Raw genomic sequence first — 16,796 nt, 5'->3', positions numbered from 1 at the left:
CTTATCCACAAGTGTACGTAGCACCATTACATTCACCAATGGCCATGCAGGCGAATTTGAATGAAACTCGTCTCTTTCCGGAAAATTCAGACTCGGGCGTACTTTTACACGTTCCATAATCTGCCCGTGCGACACGGCCTTTGAATTCGTTAAAAAAAAAGAACCTTAACGGTTACACGCGCCAAAATCACGATCTCATTATGAGGCACGCCCTAGTGGGAGAGTCCGAAAATTTGGACCACATGGGGTTCTTTAACGTGCACCCAAATCTTAGTTCACGGGTGTTTTTGCATTTCGCCCCCATCGAAATGCGACCGCCGTGGCCGGGATTCGATGCCGCGACCTCGTGCTAAGTAGCTCAATACCACAGCCACTAAGAAACCATGGCGGATCTCAGAAGACCCTGCGAAATGCCCGACATGCACCGCACGCTAACCATCTGTTGTGGGAGCGTCAAGAGACCAAGGCCACATAGACGAAAGTGCGTTGAGATGCCAAAATACGAATAGCTCCGCAGTGTATCGAGCCGCCGTGCTGTGGTCGCCGTCATCCTTCATCTCTCCGTGGTCATTGGAGTCATTGTATGCCAAGTTACTAAGCAATCGAGCGCTATTATGAGAACCTCATACAAAAGCGCCCTGAAATATCGGGGGGGGGGGGGGTCATTTTAACATATTGGTCGTTGTACAACGCACAAAATGTAATTAAAGGCGCGGGTTTCGAGCGTAATAATGAAATGCAAACAGTAACAATTGCCGTCCACCACGGACCAGCAGTTAAAGAAAATCTGTAGGCCCTAATTGAAATGATAGCCGGTGTTGTCTTAGGAAGTGGCATATTTGTCTCCCTCACCCCCTTTTTCTCTAATGAGCGAAACTGTTGCCAATGAAGCATAGCTAGGCTTCCTGCGTCAGCGAAGTCGAAGATTTTCTCCAAAATGCACCACAAGTCGGCCGCGAGGGCCTAGGACGCGGCCCGAACTCAAGGCATTCTGGAATGAGGACGCCTCTCCAAAGCTGCATTCACGCAGTAAGAACGTTTATTCTCTCTCTGTCATGGTCGATTTCGATAAATACAGTTAGATGACGACAGCAGCCCGACATTACTTACCTCATCTTATATTCATGTTATCTACTCGCTGCTTTGAGGACCAGTACTTAGCCTGCGACTTTTCCTCCGGCATATAAATCTTAACGCATACAGACACGAGTAAATAACGCGATTATGAGCTAGGTTATGGCAGGTTATGTGATTGGCTTTGGATTTGTATTTCGCCTCTCCGCTGTCTCTATAGTCAATCCAGCGAGGCATCTACTGGAATTTTATTGCGCACAGCGCTCCACGTGCAGGTGATTTCGACGGAGCCTGCCCGACATTTATCGTACGAGTCTGAATCCAATGAATGCTCCGCCGCTAGCCAGAACTATCTTCGACGGGGTAGGCAGCCCTCTCATTCCCAAACGTTGCAGGTTGGCGAATTGGCTGTTCTTCCTGATCCGACCATGATTTGCAGCGTGCCACGCGGCTGCAAGACTGTGCGGTTTCACTCCCATCGGTCCGAATCCCGCGAAGTCCAGAAGCCACTTCGTCGCCTCCACAAGTAACCATGCTCCAACTGCAAAGTAAGCGGCAAGAGAAATTGTGAACGCTGAGCACAACAGCCGCGGACTAGATTCCCGCTTGCTGCAGCTGAACTTCAAAGCAACTTGTGCGAGAATAAGTTTTGCGTATAGCGAGCCAATGATTGACTTGACTTAGATGATACCTGGCGCGGAAGTACCCCAGACGATCATTGCTTTTTGGCGTTATTTTGACCAAGTCAAGCATGAGCTTCAACTTAACGCCAATTTCTGCATACGGTGATTAGACAGTGCAGTACTTATACTCCGTTTCATTCATCAGGTGCAACGAGGTGGAAGCAACGCAAGAAGTACGCTCACCAAAATTTATCACTCCGCGTGTTGCTTCTATGCTTCCCTGCGCGCCTGTGGTGTTCGCTCGCGTCAGCATACATGTGAGGCTGCCGCGACGGGCTGCAAATAAAAAAAAAACTACGGAAAGCAAATTGATCTAAAATAACATGTTGGCTCCTATACGAGTACATTGCTTCTTCATTTGTAAGTGCAAATTCTACTTATTACGAAAGAAAGATATGTCCTATTACGCGAAGATCCGTGGGCGTCGGCGTGGGCGAAAGATGCTACCAGAAATGACCGACGGCGCAAAAATTAGGAACATGTCAAAAAATTCGTAGTTCCGCCGGAAATGCCGAGCACTGGTTGCGGTAGCAAATTAGTAGATAGCTGTACGAAGTAAGGATAGTAGTTTTATCGGTCGTATAAACTTGTGAACATTCGTTTACTGACTAAGCGATGGCCCCTTCTTCTCTTAAACTACTTCTTTATAACACTTTTGATCGTTCCAAACCAGAATATTCATCAGCTGTGTGGGATCCATTTTTTGAAAGCCTTATTAGTCACCTTGAAGCTGTGCAGCATCGTAGCGCACGCTCCATTTTTTTTCAACTGCTTCCGTCTTTCCAGTGTTTCGTCTATGAAAACAACGTTACAGCTTCCATCCCTTTCCTCACGCTGGAAAATAGCACGTCCCTCCTTACTTCACAAGATTTACTACCATAGTCCTCGTCTTAAGCAAGAATTACTTTCCCACCCTTAATTCATATTGCTACGAAACAGCCACCACAGTGTGGCTGCACTGGAGAGGAGGAAGACGACGTGGACCCGCTTGATATAGCGTCGCCATTTTGGCCTTCCGTTAGCTTCCTCTAAATAAATTGTATATAGCATTGGGCTACAGCTACACGTAACATTAATTTGGTGGAGGTACGGGGTAGTGTCAAAGGTGTCGCAGGGTCAGATGATGGAGCGGGCATAGAAGGGGCGAAGGAAAAGGATGCGCTAGAGGGGCGAGGGTTGGTAATCAGGAGAATAGCGGGTCGGAGAACTCCAGCGGCTGCGGCAGTGGCGAGCGACATGTCCAATGCGTCGGCAGTTAAAACAGATCGGCTTGTCGTCCACGGTTCGCCATTCAGAGGTGTTGCTCTCTCCTAAGAGTAAGAAAAGCGCGGTGGGGACGTGCGTGGAGAGAGAGGTTCCGAGCGTACGGAACGAATGGATTGCGGGCCGACGTTGGACAAATCTTGACGGACGACGGCCTGTATCAAGAAGATTGTCACCGGAGAATGATCAGGTGACAGGAATGAAGGGGCCGCCGGTTGTGCCGCTTCGACCTCACGAAGAATGATGCGGGTCCACGTCGTCTTCCTCCTCTTCAGTGCAGCCTGGTGACTGTTTCGTAGCAATATCCTCTCGTACTGACCACCGTTATAAAGTGTTTGTTTCTCCTTGCCACATTAACCAACACTTTATACAATACAATACCAATATGCCTTTATTTCCATAAATATACAATTTATGGGGGATTTAAGGAAAAAGTTCATTCCTTAATTCCTCAAACTTGTAATGATTGGAACCACTTGCCCACCTCCATTGTATCTATTACGGACCCCAGTGACTCTGCACGGAGCGACGGGCGAGCAGGGCATCGAGGCACCGTAGCAGCCGCCGGAGAAGAACGCCCCTCCTCCCACGCCTCACCTCCTTGCCTCGCGCGCCACAGGAGAGGGCACGCATCCGGGGCCGCGTATTTAGAATTGCTCGTAGGTACAACGGGGCGTGCCACTTTTGACGGAGCTCGACGTTTCTGCGCAGGCGCGAGTAAGAGCGGGCGCGAGAGAGAAAATCTGGGGGCTTTTGCTCCTTGAATATATGACTCAGCCTAGGCACTACGGAGGAGGTTTTTTAGATTGCGTTGTATTCGTTTGTCCCCTGACATGCCGGCATTGCGGAGTTCGGTCGAGTTGGTTTATACGCTCCGCCGCTGGCTGCCCGCGCGGTGAGGCAGTGGGCGCGGACGCCGCTTGGTGATCGCTGTGTCTGAAGGGACAATGTTCTGACTGGTGTTTTATAAGTCGCGGGTCGAATTTTTCGTCGCGACGATAGATCGGATTTTTTACAAGCACTGCTCCAGGAGGGCACATGTAACCGGCAAACGGAGGCCTCAGGAGAGCACCTGAGGTTATATTAAAGCAGGCGGCGCAGGATCTCCGGGGCACCCAAGCGGTAGCGGGGGGATCAAAGCTGGAAGCCGGGCGGCCCGTGGGTTGGGGCTCGCAGAGGCCGAAGCGTGCCTGGGGGTGTTCGCATAAAACATTGGCTGTCCGCGATAGCGGACAGCCGATCTTATACTCCCCTGGCACGCGCAGGCCTCTGTGAGCCCCAACCCACGGACCAGTCCGGCTTCTAGCTTTGATATCCCCGTTGCCGCTTTGGTGTCCTGGAGGCGCCGCCAATAATGCGAAATAATGACACGTTGTTTTCATTAGTAAAAACATGATCGATTAAATATGATTGCGTCGAGCCGCCAACTTGCGATGCTAAGTTCAGCACAACCGCGCCCCGCGACTTCTGCCGGCACGGCGCGCCTAGGGAAAAGCGCATACACCGCGCCCCAAGGGACTCCTCCGTAGTACCTAGGCAGAGTCGTATTTTCAAGAATCAAAACTCCCCACATTTTCTCTCTCGCACCCGCCCTCACTCGCGCATGCGCGCAAACGTCCGTCGTCTCCGCAAGTTCCACGCCCCGTTGTACCTACGAGCAGTTGGAAATACGCATCCGGGCCGCGTTCCTCGCTCAGGCACGCGAGATTGAAACGCGTTCGCCGGCTCACCCTCACACGCTTTCCCTCATACGGAAACTCACGGCGACGGTGACGTCGACGGCAGAAATCCGCCTGGAGTGTCCATATAATTGTTATCACAACAAAAATGATCGGTTTGATGTCAAATTTATCAAGCAGGTTTCTGCAAACAAACTAAATTAATGGCGTTGAAAATTTGGTACATTTCGGTCTGAGTGAGAATCAAACCCGGGCCTCCGGGGTGCGACACAAGCAGGCTTCCCTGACGCCACGGCGAATTTTCACGGTTCTGGTTGACGGACCCTCGTATTCTGAAATGTGTCCTAACGTGAAGCTCATGCTTGACTTAATATAAATGGCGCCTGGTACTAACGCGCCCAAGACGCTCATTGTGTTTCTTTTAGGGCGTTCACGACAAGTGTCATTTAAATCAAGTCAAGCAGGGGCTTCAAGATGCATTTCTGAACACGGGGGTGAGTGTGTGCTTAGTGCATGCGTTCATGAGCGCGTTCATGCGTGCAATGAGCGCGTTCTTGACATTCCCAGGTCTACAAACAGTATAATGCATTCGCCTTTCCATTCGTAAGTAGTCCTATGTAGTCCTAAGTGTTTCTGTGGAATGTTTTTTTTTCATTCAGAATCGAGCTTACCTAAAGAACATTTTGACAAAAATCAGCGAAAGAACACCGAAATGTTTCTCAACGGCCTCAACATCATTGCACCTAATTTACGAGACCCACTCATCGTGAATGGTTCCACTAGAATTTTTCTTTTTTGCATAGCATGTTATCATGCGTTCATATAAGCTCGCCCAAATCATAATCTTATCTGGAGAAACAGCCTCTTCCTAACGCAATACGTGAATCGCCCCACCGACTGAATAGCTGCGTTGCTTTTCGTAGCTGGTTATACCGGTGTCACACTTACACTTCTGATCGCGATATAACACAAATGTCCCAATGTTCTGGCATATACTAGCATTCTCATAATATGGACAAGACTGCGTGCGTGCTAACGCATAAGGAACCTAAAGGCGCAACGCATCAGTTCACAAACAATTCCTGGAGTAAAGTGTGCGCGCGAGAAAGAAATACGCGCCGCGATCAGGCAAAAAGAAAGCAAAAGTGAAGGTGCGTAGGGCATGGCGAAGGGGGAAGAGGGAGCGGAGCGGGTCGTCTTGATAAAAACAAAAAGCAAAAAGAAACAAAGAGAGCTAGGGTGAGGAGGCACCGCGCGGCTGCTGTTCCTATTGCCATAAGAATGTAAACATTTGTGTGCGCCGCCATTTTGCCAAATTATCGCCCTCCTGCTAGGGCCGTAACTGAACGGGACCTTGGTGCTAGCGTCGAAAAAGCGTCTGCTTAAAAACAGCCAATGGCAGACATGCGGAGATTCACCCCTGGGGCGACTGCGCTCCGCTATCGAGGGGCTGCTGCCACCGTCGGCGCGCGCTGCCGCTCGCTTGCGCCGAATATATAGAGGGCGAGGGAAGCTTACTTTCTAGCGTCCTTTGATAACAGCGCTCGTTAAAAACTAGTGCTACCAGCGCGGCGCGAACGCGAAGGTGGCAAAGCGAAAGCCACCCGACCGGCTATCATGCCTTTTGCAGCGTATGCTGGATGAGCGGGCGGGGGTCTCTGGCGGCCGCTGTCAAACGTGATACGCTGAAATTTCGCAATCCGACGGCGCAAGCGCCCTGCCCTAGCGGATTAGTCGCGAAACGTTTTGGAAGGGACGCGCGCGCGGCCGCGCGGCCCGATATCGCGGGAACGTACCCCGAAAAAAGAAAGTGCTTGGACGCGCGCTGTTGCAAACGCTCGTGCCATGTACCGCGTTGAAACTCGGCTGGTAGCTCGACGTCGGTGCGGTGCCGAAAACGTGCGTAAGACTGCAACTCCACTTTGAAATAGAAAAGGGCCAGGGCTTCGTCCGGACTGCACCATGAACAACGTAGTTGCCGCCTTGCATTGACGACTGTCAAATTTATCGATAAACCCCTAGGCTACACTTGGGCGACACTTCAAAAACACGTTGCTGACGCAGTCTTCTTGTAGCGTCGGCCCACTGTTGCTGGTGGTGGCAGCGCGTGCCTGACTTCATGCACTGTTTTAAGGCCTGGTAACATTGGGGCGATACGAGACCGACAAGACGCTGACGCCAACGATTGGCCGACTATTCAGCACTGTGTCACTGAGACTATTTCATCGTATTAGGCCGACAACGACGCAACCGACCGGTGCGAGTTGTCATATAGCGCGACGGGCTCTCGAGTCGACAGCACCGACAAAATCAGCGCGCCGACCGTGATAGCTTGACCGAACCTTACGTGATCTGCCGTGGAACCGATAGCTCATTCACTTGCAAATATAATTATTCGCGCTCAGAATGTGTCGACATGCCTTCGAAGTTGAAATGCACGAGCTTCAGTCCTCTCAAGCAGTGCACGTGAAGTTTCAGTTAATGTTGATCCTGTTTAGCGAAGCTTGGGTTAGGCCTTACCCCGTCGAGTTCGTGCACCAGCCAGAGATGGAGGTGGACTTAAACAATAAGCCATCAGGACGAAGGAAACCGCTCTTCCCAGTTGAAAAAGACAACAGGAATTCCTGTCGCAACTACAGAAATTTCTGTCGCGACTACAGAAATTTCTATTGTACACCAGAAGCTCCTGACGTTTCTGAAGTTGCAACAGACATTTCTGACGTTACGACAGAAATTCTGATGTCGCCACAGAAACATTCTGTCGCGAAGACCAAGAGTTGTGAAGTCGTGACAACAGTTTTCTATCGTGACAGCGACTCTGACGTTACGACAGCAACTCTGACTTGGCAACTGAAATATTCGGTCGCGATGGCCAAGAGTTCTGAAGTCGCAACAGAAACGTTCTGTCGCGACAACAAGAGCTCTGAAGTCATGACAACAACTTTCTATCGTGACAGCGACTCTGACGTTACGACAGGAACTCTCTGTCGGGACTACACATTTTCTGTCGTGGCGTTAGAAATGTGCCACTTCCTGTCGCAGCGACATAAGTTCTGACGCCGCGACAGAAGCGCTTTCCGTCGCGACGCTTTAAAATTGTATGTCAGTTTCGCATCGGTGGTGTACACTGTACTTTTCTCTAGCGCGGTATTCAGTCGTGCTTCTCTGAAGCCGGCAATGCTGATAGCACCGACACCGATATTAAAGTCGACGTGGCCAATTGTTATAATTGTACCGTGACGACGAGGCACCAGCAACGCCCTACCGGCCTCCTCCAAATTGGCCGCTGATCGAAATCATACCATCTGCGGGAATGGCCGCGTATACGTTTTATTTGGAAAGATGTGGCACACAGGCGTGTGGACTTGCATGTGCCGTTACACTGACGCATCAGTTAATTTCCTAGAAATATTGTATAAGCTTTTGCGAAGCAAATAGAAGTTTTGGGTTGTTCGATAAAGTTGCGTGAAAACCTGTCTCGCTCGGGTGCCATTATTCTGGTACAGCGCTGCCGTGAAAAGCCAGTATGCTGTCAGAATGAACACTCATCCACGAATGTTTATGTAGCTATTTCGCATTGAAAACACGAATTATATGCGTGCTCAGAAATGTAAACAGCGAGAGACAACTGTCGAATTAGCAGTAACTCCCCTAACAGTGTCCCCGGACACCGTTGTCTATTTCTGAATTTCTCATTTAATATGGATATCGTACAGTAGAATTGATGTTCTAGCACTCCACGATGTACCTGTTGATGGTAAAAACACTTTTGCTCTTCTAGAGATGCGGCAGTTGACGCGGTGGAGTGAAAGCGCATCTTGGCTCATAATATGCAAATGTAAACATCAACGCAGACAAAGATTCTTACTGTTGACATAGCCAAAACGCAGTCTTGGAGACATGTTAGGCGTGGTGCAGTGGTAAGATATTTGGCTCGGAATCCTTAGTTCCCAAGTTAGAATTTCCGCCAGGAAAATTTTTCATATTTTTTTTCTTTTCTGCACAAAAAATTTACATAGCATTAAAGAGGTCTCCGTCAATTTTTAACTAAATATTAGTCAAGCACTACAGACCTTTCGACTACAGGACGTCACACTACAGACAACAGAACGACAGAAACAACGTCCCAAAATACGACAGATTGAAATTTCCTGTTGTGTTTTTCAAGTGGTTTATAGTTAGGTTGCGGCCCAATAGCGATTTCATAACTACTCTTCACTTCGCACGCCACGTACACAATAAGTGGCAAGCAGCGACACAACGCTGTGCCAACATTTTGTACTTTGGTCAGCATTCCCGAACGCAGCCGATCGCCTTCCTTTAGATGGTGGGTCTGTGTGTGTTGTTATGCTGACATTTCTTAATTCCTAAGAATTGTTTACCTCTGCGTCAAACAGGAAAGAAGAGACAGTGCATTCGATACTGTGTAACTAGCGCTTTCATCGTAGCAGTAACTATTCTCCGCAATGTGGCAATGAACAATATTTTAATGCTCAATCATTAAAACGTTCTTTTTTTACCTCATTCTAAAACTAATTGCAGCTAAACAGCTATGGCGCATTAAAAATCATCTGCGTCAAATTTTTAATATACTCACGGAACATAGAACAAAGGGACAGGAGAAACATCTCGTCTCTGCAAAAATAGAAAAGTGGGGTGCGTCGTGAAAACCGACACATCTCGATTCGCTAAGGGTTTGGGGGCAGAATAAGATATGGCCAATGCATAGTGATCCTTAAGCAGAGCAGTTGCTCTATGGGCGCCTGTAATCGGCTAAATACTGGTATGTGCTTTGTAACGATAGTGTAGTCTTGCTGGTGGCAGCCATTTACGGGAAGAGTCTTATGCTATGTTACAGCGGCGCCCTTAGGCAAATAAATAAGGTATTTCCTTTCGACACCGCTAGAAAACTCTGAATGTTAAATACTACATCTTTCTCCACCACCATATTTTGGAATTAGGCGTACGCAGCATAAGGTTGGCCGCTCTGCTTGTATTCCGCTGCGGCCGTACGGGTAGATAATTTCTTTCATCGCTCTTTCTATTTTGATGCAAGTTGTGCGTATTATAAGGTAAGAGTGCGGCAACTTCACTGCATATTTGCTTTTCTAGCACTGGTGTGCTAATTACAAGTACGTCGCAGTAAGTTCGACCTACAGCGTAAGGAACTACGCTGAAGAGGTTGAGACTGGTGAGAAGGTTCGAACCGTGGAATGCCACTTGGACACTACGTTCACATCCTTGCTGAAATTGTGAACTCTGGGCTCCCTAAGCTAAGTATTGCCCTTCCTTATGCTACCCCTTTACGATTCCGGCCACAAAAGTCATTGATGCTCTCACTCCTGCTTTCAAGTTATGTCGTTTTTCAAAGTTGTTGGCTTATGCTCCTCATCGCTATTTTCCAATAAACACTGACACCAAGGACAACATAGGGGAAATTACTTGTGCTTAATAAATAAAATAAAGAAACGATAAATTATGGAAATAAAAGTGAATGAAAAAAACAACTTGCCGCAGGTGGGGAACAATCCCACAACCTTCGCTGAGGTTGTGGGATCGTTCCCTACTTGCGGCCACTTATGGTCATTTTACTCCGTAGTATAAGTTGCCATTTAGATCTTAGTGTTAAAACGCCATCAGCACCGAAAAAAAAAACCACGCGCACGTATTTTAGCTTCATTTTGGGTGCATGTAAGGCGCGTATTGTTCGCAGACGATAAATCATGGCAGCCTGCGACCGCTGATGACAGAGAAATGCTGACATGATTGCTTAGCTGTCAGCCACCGCGTTTGCCCCCCCCCCCCCCCCCCCCCCCCGCTTCAGAAGACTTTCTGGCAACTGCAGTTAGTACACAAGGGAAACGCGTAAGCACCACAACTCTCTACATAATCTACAAAAGCATGAACACCCAGAGGACATACCACGGTCTATTCCGAAGAAGCTTCCCGAATTCGACTGCGTTCCCGCAGTGTACTTGGCAGCCTGTCTCCCTGCAAACAAGGCATCAAAGTGCAAGGCGAGATTAGCGTACCGTATTTGCCGCACGATTTGCCCAGGTGCGGTACAAACTCTGTACCAATCTCTAGTTTTTGCCACGATTCCTGAAAATATCGCATTTAACTTAGCCTCACGATTTATCTTTGTTGATCTATGGCCGCTTTGCCTGACCCATCTGAGACTGAAGACGAGGTTTCGTAACATCAGTAATGCAGTGTTTTCTTGTTACGCTTGATATCATTAGCGTGGCGCGCAATATTGAGTGCATATTTTTTTGCAAGTCTGGCTGATACACTAGTAAACAAACTTTTAAAATCCTCCCTAATATTGTGCAGTAGCCTCACAGAAACTTTCCCGTGAACCCTTTTGCCGAAATTAGCGCGTAAGTTAAAATTCAGCACGAACATTTCTGACTTAACAATCAATCAAGTTTCTATTTATTCTGTCAAAGATACAGCAAGAGAGACTGTGATAAGAAGCTGTTTGTCAGGACTGCTTGACTAGGTCACAGGTAACTTTCGGAGAGGTAATAGCACTACCGCAAAATAAATCAAAAATTGCAACTTAACAGACAGCGCTGTACTATAGGGCACACACTAAGCTATGAAAATGTAAAGTTAATACAGAAAAATTAAAGCAGTTGTTGCAATCGTCAAAAAAACATAAGTACAAAACAGCTTCTTAGAGAAAATGAATATCTGAAATGCTATCAAATTGCAAATATCTAGAATAAATACACTGAAAATACAAGAAACAAAACAGCACAAAAATTAACTTGTTACAAACAGTTACATACAACCAGATGAAACAATTCGATATGATTATGGATTTGATAAATGAGAAAAGGTTTGTAATAAAAACAAGTGTTAAGCAGTAGAAATGTCAGAGCTATACATCACTGTATATAACTTGCGGATATCCTGATATGAACAGTCAAAGAAGTCAAAATGGTAAAGGTCATAGTGATTCAAAAGGGAGGAAGAGTGTAAGACAAGCGCTCTTTACCGAAGTTTAATCTACTGTGTCTACTTACCAGTCTACTCCATGACGCGTGGGATAACTTAAATGCCTAATTCTTAAATTAGCCAAAACACGCAAATTTGTTATGTTCTTACGAGTTTCCAATTTGAATTTTCTGCTTAACGTATAATTGTATGTCTGGTGTACTTTAACTATTCCTCAAATGCAGAATAAAACATTAGTAGATGCCACAAAGTGCGCATAGAAAATATGCCTAATACATTTTTTTCTGAACCAAGTATATTTGATTAAGATTAGTGACCATCGTTGTGCCCCATACAAGGTGGCAATAATTTTAACGAGAGTTAAAGAGCGAGGGATAGAGCAGAAGCTTGATTCCTTTTGGAAGTATCCAAGCCGACCAATTACACCTGTCACCTGAGCTTATTTTTGCAGGACATGTCTTACGTGGTAATCCCAGCACATATTCGCGGGAAAAAATATGCCCAGACATTTAAAATGGTCAACTATTTCAATAGTGTGAGTACTCAGCACTATGTCTTCATGAGATGCAATAATTTTATTTTTTGGTCGGAATATAACAGCTTTTGTTTTATTTTCGCTTTAACGGATAGCATTTGCTGCTGACCATTCCTCTAGCGTTTTCATTGTGTGATTACAAGTTCTTATAAGCTCGTGAATATCATGCCCTGAAAAAAGTATGCTGGTATCATCAGCATATATTATGTATTTGGCCTCGCAATTAATATTTACAATTTCATTAAGATACATGTTCAATAATGTTCACTCCGGAAGTAGAGTCGCTTATCTGAACGACCTGCTGTCTGTTTGATAGCTAAAAGTCAATACGCGTTAAGGCTTGTCCACGGATACCATAGCAATGCAATTTTCTTAACAATGTTTTATGGTTTACTAAATCAGAGGCCTTTAAAAAATCAATAAAAATACCAAGTACGAGCGCCTTATCTTCAAATTGTTTAAGATTATACACTTTTTGTTCCAGCAGCGCCAGTTCAACTGATTTATTTTTACGAAAACCAAATTGATTAGATGTAAATACATTATATTTATCAATGAGAGTTGGAAATCGAGTGTGCAGAATTTTTTCGAAGGCTTTTGAACACAGGGGCAAGATAGACACTTGCCTATAATTGCCAAAGTTATTTTGGTCACCTTTTTTGTAAAGCACGGTCACTTTTGCTATTTGCATAATTTAAGGACAGACAGAGTTAGTTAAACAAATGTTAACGATATCTGCTAAAATCGGCGCGATAACATCAGGCACGTCTTTGGCTGGACATATTTGAATTTCGTCAACATCATAACTGGCGCTATTTTTTATATTATTGATAAGATTTCGTTGGTGGTGACAGGACGCAAGTACAATGATTGAGCGTTGTGAACACTTACGTATTCGCACGCATCAGCCGGAGTTCCGGTCGTTATCATATCAATTATAAAATGCGTCAGCCAATTCTGATCCATCCACATCTTTACCGTTTACTTCCAGTTTAGAAACAGGGGCAGTAAAGTAAATCAGTAAATATTTAGTAAAGTTTGCAAGAAAGCAATTGGCAGACCATCATCTTTAGTGCAAATTTTAGGGAGAAATCCACAGCTCCCCCTTCACTGCGGTTGACGCGACTACTACTTCAGTGAAGGTCTTTCGGGCAACAACATTTATCACAAGCGTGCACAGAAAAGCTTTTGCAAAATGTGCGCGGACCGCTAGCGTACGGGTCCATTACCAGCACGAACGTGCTGAGTTGCTGCAGCGTTAGAGCGCGGCCTTGCTTGAATCCAGCGACTTGCAGAAATACAGAAGACGCTGTATGTTAAACACAAGCTAAATTATACACAGATGGGTGAATTCTTGGAGTGGCAAGCTCTTACCAAAGTTTCGGTTCCTGAAAATAACACCTATTGACGTATTTGAAAGTGTTTCTGTGGAATAACGTATATTAGCATAGAAATTAAACCTCGAAAATAATAATCCTTATGTTTATCAAACCTACAGAAACAGCTGCATTGGGGTAGTTATATTGAAGGAATTTCATAAAATCGTCAGCGGCGTTCAACTGGACATTAATACTTTCGCATTCGCAACTCCTGAGAAGTATCTATAGGTGTTCTCCGATTTCTAGAACTCGGCTGTTAGGCGTCCGTTCTTGCGGCGAGCATGGCGTCCGCATAACCGAGCGAACGAGCGCAGCAAATGAAAGACCGGACGCGGAGCGCAGCGAGGGATGAAAAAAGCGGCAGGAGCAAAGAGAGCAGTGGAAGCATGAGGCGGAAAGCGGAGGCGGGTATGGCGAAAGCGTGAGAAGAAAAGCCTAATGCCGTGCAAGAGGCGCACTGCGAAGACGATGGCTACGAGTTGGCGCCAGAGTAGCGCACGTCGTCTGCGAAGTCTGTCTGCGGCGGCTGCTGTGAATCGCACCCGCGCGTCACCCACGTGCTGCTTCTCGCGATCTCCCGATTTGCGAGGCAGTCGCGCCACAATTCGCTCTGTTTGCAACGTGCCGCATGAGACACATTGTCCGTGCCAATCAATATATCCCGAAATCGAAACACGTATACAGCTGCGCTCTAATTTTGCATAAAGAAGTATCTTAATCGTTGTTAAATTTTTTAGGCCGGTTGCCTGTTCCTAAGCTCACGTACGAGGTGATGCCTGCAGGTAAAAAGATATCCCTCATTTGCTGCCTTGGCCGCTAGCGGCCTTGATTAACAATTCCAGGGTCAATCCTGTACATATGTAAATACCTAACAGAGTGGCCTGGAGCTGGATAATAACCATGTGGATTTATTTCCTAAGGCACCGCATGGTACACACTCTAGCACGAACAACGCGGAAGCCATGGGTCTGCCTCCCCCATAGCATGTCTTTTCGTCTGCTTTCATTTCAGTTTTCTTTAGTGCTTTCTACATTTAGATAAAAATAACAGATAATTTCCCCTTTAGTTTCTCTCTGGCTTCAGTGTCTGTTCCCTTCATGTTATTTTAACTGGTACCTAAGGTAACTAACACACTGAAGCCGTGATTTATCAGTGAAAGAACATTGGTTCATCTGCCAAATTATCACTTCCTTCGTATATTCTTTCTTTGGTCCCATTCATCGTACTCCTGTTTGCAACTAGCCCAATTCACAGCACTATTAGAAGAAAAATTTTGCACTTGTTGGTTCGTGATCCATGATCGAGCTGCTTATATACCTAACGAGAAAACCCGTCGCTCCTTCAGTCCGTCACGTGAGACGATTGCTCTCAATATAGGGCCTGCAGCGGCGAGAGAATTGACCTTCGCACGGCTTCTAGCTGCAACGCAACCTAAGCGGCGAGAACACAGCGCATACGAAGCTATCAGCAGTCGGCGCACTCTGTCCCCATCGCAGATCACCTTTAAGACAGAGCCCACGCGACCACGCCAAACGAAGCTGCCACTGAAATATGGTTGATCACGGTTGATAATGGTTCGAAGTGGATGGATAAGGCGTGATATAGCGATAACACCTTATAATGTTCAGAAGGTCATCAGAGCACCTGGCTTCACCACCTCCAGTAATTTGCTTGTGTCATCTATATGCTTTGCCTCACCGTCCACAGTGGTTTGTGCCACCGCATCACTGTCGTTTATGGTGGTCGGATCAAGTTTCATAACATCGATAATGACAGCGGGCTGCGTGGAGACTAGAACGAGAGGAACACAGGGCAGAACGTGAGCATCCTGTATGCTTCTCGTTGTCTGACATTTCTTTGGATGCAGTTAAATATGCCTCAGTCCAATAAGAAGCCTTCGTCAGAAAATATTTTTCAGGTCGGGCATGATCTGCATAATCCTCTCCAACATAGCAGTCTCTGTATAAACGTTTCGGTTCACACAACGAAAATAGTTTACCCTGCTGCTATGCCGAACGCCAATTTGGCGCCGTCGACAGCCGCTGGCCACCGTGTAGTTACGTTGGAAGTCGACGGTTTGCGGACACGCTACTGGACCTGCAGCTGCACATATAGAGAGGTTATATTTTACTAATCGACTAACCACCATCCACTTAAGGAAACATTTATTCAGTTAATCAATTATACTCTCAGTTGTGTCAATTTTGAGAACTGTCAATTTTAAGACACATAGCGGCCCTGAAAACGGAACACGAACATGAAAAAAGCATGGTTGAACAGATGAAAGAGCACGAGTGTTCTGTTTGCTTATGCGTTGTGATGATATCTGAATTAAATGCTGTCACAGTGCCTGATAATTACCAGGCTTTCAACAGGCACCTCAAGTCGCATCAGGGTGGGTCATATCAAGCATACCTCATGCATCTGAACTGCCCTTATGTTGCTGAATAAGGCTTCTAAAGTTGCCACGGCCACTTCAGAAGCCTTATTGCCTGCGGCTGCGGTTCTTTATTACATTAGCTCAATAGTAAAATTTAATCCTAGTCGACCGGCAAGCATTCGCGCGTTCGCATTTTCTAAAGAAAGCAAAAACTCTGCTGTAGAAGAACAGCGCACTGTGTACGTACCTGAACTCCGCCCGTCGTCTTCGTCACACGTTCCATGCTGATGCTAATGATGATGATGATGGTTCTCTGTAAAAATGGCACATATCCACCGTGGGGGATCGGCCATGTTCTCATAGAAAACTCAGGTGGTCTCGTACTTTTTTATATACGCTTACTCCCCAATTAAAATTACCGAATGTTATGGTTTGGTAAGTAGGTAATCAATGTAGATGATCAACGCCAGCTCTACACTGTTGTTTGAAAAGCTTTGCAGCCATGCTGAAACATCCAACAACCATACTTACTCCCCTTTCGCCCCTGAACACAGCTGTTTAGCCATAGAGAAAGAAATTGAACAAGAGGGGATACTCGGCGAAAACTGGTAACACGAAACACGTCACGCCTAGTGTCAAGCCCATCCGTTAGTTGACGCGAGCACCGTAAAAAAAGAATGTGAAATGAACTTACAGACAACGTATTATTTTTTTTTGTTCTTTCCCGCTAGAACTAAGAAGTTTTGCGTACAAATGAACTTATACTTTGCGGCTTATTTTTCTTGGGTTACCAGCAACAAGCTAGCGGCACGCCAGACGCGCCGCCATATTCATGCGTCA

At 46.3% G+C, this 16,796-nt stretch overlaps 1 long non-coding RNA gene across 1 annotated transcript; it reads right to left on the bottom strand.

The window, feature by feature from the left end:
• Positions 1–1,301: 1,301 nt before the first annotated feature.
• LOC129384826 (uncharacterized) lies at positions 1,302–16,252 on the bottom strand. Its single transcript, XR_008612459.1, has 5 exons — positions 16,204–16,252; positions 15,576–15,679; positions 10,622–10,690; positions 9,297–9,334; positions 1,302–1,615 (listed from the first exon to the last, which is right to left on the bottom strand). It is a non-coding gene; the product is annotated as an uncharacterized lncRNA (long non-coding RNA).
• Positions 16,253–16,796: the final 544 nt, after the last annotated feature.

This window comes from Dermacentor andersoni, chromosome 5 (assembly GCF_023375885.2).
Source record: "Dermacentor andersoni chromosome 5, qqDerAnde1_hic_scaffold, whole genome shotgun sequence".
NCBI lineage: Eukaryota > Metazoa > Arthropoda > Arachnida > Ixodida > Ixodidae > Dermacentor > Dermacentor andersoni.
This window is presented reverse-complemented; position numbering and strand designations above follow the sequence as displayed.